The following is a 3,167-nucleotide window of genomic DNA, read 5'->3' as shown; positions in this document are numbered from 1 at the left end:
CCCCCCACTATCATGACTCCAATTCTACCTTACAAATCCGGCTAGATCAGAGTACACAGGTACAGATAAGAGCTTACAACACAGGGAATCCAGGACAGATAAACCCCTTAGGACCAATAACGAGAGTAGCGATACCAGGAGAGGAAGGGGAAGGTGGTGGGAGAAAGGAGAAACCAATCACAATGATCAACATATAACCCCCTCCCAGGGGGGTGAACAACAGAAAAGTGGGTGAAGGGAGACATCGGTTGGTGTAAAACATGAAAAACATAATAATTTATAAATTATCAAGGGTTCATAAGGGAGGGAGGGTAGGGGAGGAGAGGACATGAGCTGATACCAAGGGCTCAAGTAGGAAGAAACTGTTGTGAAAATGACGATGGCAACATATGTACAAATGTGCTTGACACAATGGATAGATGGATGGATTGTGATGAGTTGTACTAGCCCCCAATAAAATGATTTTTTTAAAAGAAGAAGAAATATGGTGTTGGCAAAGAATATTGAAAGTACCATGGAATGACAAAAGAACAAGCGAATCGAACAGATCCGGATGAGAGACCTTGGAGGTGACAGGGGCTGAGGCAGCAGGGTCCAGCCCAGCCAGAAGCAATCAAGTAAAGATAGATCTTGCAGAGGGCAATCATCATCTTCTGAGCCACCTGTCTTCAATGAGGCAAGAGTCGGCTGTGGTGGCCTGGAGATATATACTGCTACTTCTCTCAATCCTGGAGGTTTGGGGTAATCTGGGAGTTCAAGTGTTTTGGGAAATGACTTCCCAAGAGAAGACAGAGAATACTCTTTTATGGATATATTTAATGAAGAAGAAGCTGAAAAACACTTTTTGCTGTCCAAACCTGTTTGCTTTCTAATATTTGGAAAGCCAGGGGCTGAGAAGACAACATTAGCTCATCATATAGCACAGGCATGGAAATAACATTTGTGTCGAAGCGGCATTGATTTTGGAAGAACATATTGCAGCTAAAACCCTAACAGGAGCTGTGTTGCAAGCGATACTGCTCAGTGGTCAAAGTGTCCCAGATGAACTGATCATAAAGCTCGTGTAGGAAAAGCTCAACACACTACAAGTCGCTCACTTTGGTTATATTATCACTGAAATACCATCATTTTCACAGGATTCTATAAGTACTTTAGACCAAGTGGAATTAATTAAAAACTTAAACTTGAAACCTGATATTTTAATCAATGTTTAATTGCCCCGACTATGATTTATGCCAAAGGATTTCTGGGCAAAGACAGCATAGTACTACCGAGTACTTATACCCAAGAGATCAGTGGAATCCTTAACTCATGGAAAGTCGCAGAAAAAAGAAGAAAAAACCCCAAATGAAGGGAAAGAAGAAGAAAAGGAAGAAGAGCAAGAAGAAGAAGAGACATTTATTGCTCAAGTGCAGTTGATGGCAGAAATTCCCCAACATCTAGCTCCGAGGCCTGAGGAGTTCTTGGAAAATATTGAAGGCATTATTCAACTTTATAAGGAGACGATTCTTCATCTTACCAAAGTCCTTTCTACGAGGTCAGGGGCCAGCTCCTATGTTAGCCTCACCGAGGCCCAGTCCAGTGGAGCCAGAACCAAAGACCCACTGCCACCCAGCCGATTCTGACTCACGGTGACCCTCTAGGGCAGCGGTTCTCAACCTGTGGGTCGCAACCCCTTTGGGGGTTGAACGACCCTTTCACAGGGGTCACCTAAGACCATTGGAAAACACCTATTTCTGATGGTCTTAGGAACCGAGACACCACTCCTCTATCTGTCTCCAGGTGGGTCTGCCCTGAGTACCCGGCGTGAAGATTGTTACCCATGCTACACCATGCTTCAAATAAATTTCATTTATTTGTCATTAGAAATAAATATTTCACAATGTATACTTAAAAAAAAGTGAATCTATCTAACACGAAGTACAGCCAAAATGCTCCTTAGCAGCAAGGATGGCAACACTTTACCTCACCTACTTAGGAGATGTTCTCAGGAGAAACCAATTCCTGGGAAGTGCTCAGCCAAGTTGAGGATGGGGCAAAATAGGAAAACGCCCAACTGGTTGCCCTGACACAGAGGTGAAACGTGGCCTCAATCAGTACAGTTGTGAAGATGGTGCAGGGGTGGGCAGGGGTCGTTCTGTTGCTCATAGGGCTGCTATGGAGGAGGTGCTGCCTCGCACCCACTTTATGCCAACAGCTCTCACTGCCACTCCATGCCATCCAGTAAATGCCGACTCATAGCGACCCTATAGGACAGGGGAGAACCGCTCTGTGGGTTTCCCAGGCTGTAACTTTTTGGGAATAGAAAGCTTCATCCTTCTCCTGCTGACTTTGTGGTTAGCAGCCCAATGCATAATCCATTCGATGGCGCCGAGTATGGTGGGTGGCTGAAGTAGTTCCCAAAACATACTGCCTCGTCTTCTGCAGAGCGAGTGGCTGGATGCCTGGCTGGTTGGCCACCATTATTTGAGTTACGAGCCAACCCCTTCACCGCTGGGCCACCCGTGTGCTCCAGAGGAGTAAAGGAGTAGCATTGGGTGAAGACTGATTTGTTAGTGGTTTGGTACTCTCACTCAACGCGCCGGTGAAATGGGCAAGAACTGACCAACAAACTGACCAACCCACTTGGCAAGAGAAATAGAACCCATTTAAACACGTCAGCATTCTGTCCACCACGAGAAGTTCCCTTCTCAGTGGAGGCCGTTTCAGTCCATTATTCCCCGTTTTAACCCACTGCCCCTAAAAGGCAAACACTAAACGAGCTTCTCAACTTCGAACCACGTAACAAACTTGCAGAATAGGTCTTAACGTTAGCGTCACTGTCGCTCCAAGCACAGGGGGGAAAGCAGGGCTGTGGCTGGGGATGTCAGCCAGCGCCCTGGGCCACATCCTTAATCAAATGTCCACTTCTTGGTTTAACAGGAGGGGTCCTAAGGGCCACGGGAGCCGCCAACCAGGCCGCGAGGCCGACCCCGCCGGGCTGAGTCACCCCTGGGAGCTTCGCTGGTCAAAGGCGCCTGATGGAAAAACTGTCGCGTTTGGATTTCCCCGCCTGCCGAGGTCTCGCGAGACCCTGGACGGGCCCGGCTGGCCCCGCGCGGAGGTCGCCGAGCTCAGAGATCCGTGGGGCAGGCACCCGCGCAGGACCGAGGACACCCTCGCCGCCC

General features: G+C 48.0%; 1 pseudogene; it reads left to right on the top strand.

The window, feature by feature from the left end:
* The first annotated feature begins 770 nt into the window (after positions 1 to 770).
* On the top strand, positions 771 to 2,531 carry LOC101653141 (annotated as a pseudogene).
* Positions 2,532 to 3,167: the final 636 nt, after the last annotated feature.

This window comes from Echinops telfairi, unplaced genomic scaffold, assembly GCF_000313985.2.
Source record: "Echinops telfairi isolate 266 unplaced genomic scaffold, ASM31398v2 ScPeMD7_7469;HRSCAF=8507_1, whole genome shotgun sequence".
NCBI lineage: Eukaryota > Metazoa > Chordata > Mammalia > Afrosoricida > Tenrecidae > Echinops > Echinops telfairi.
The sequence above is the reverse complement of the archived record's forward strand: the minus strand, read 5'-3'. Positions and strand labels throughout refer to the sequence as shown.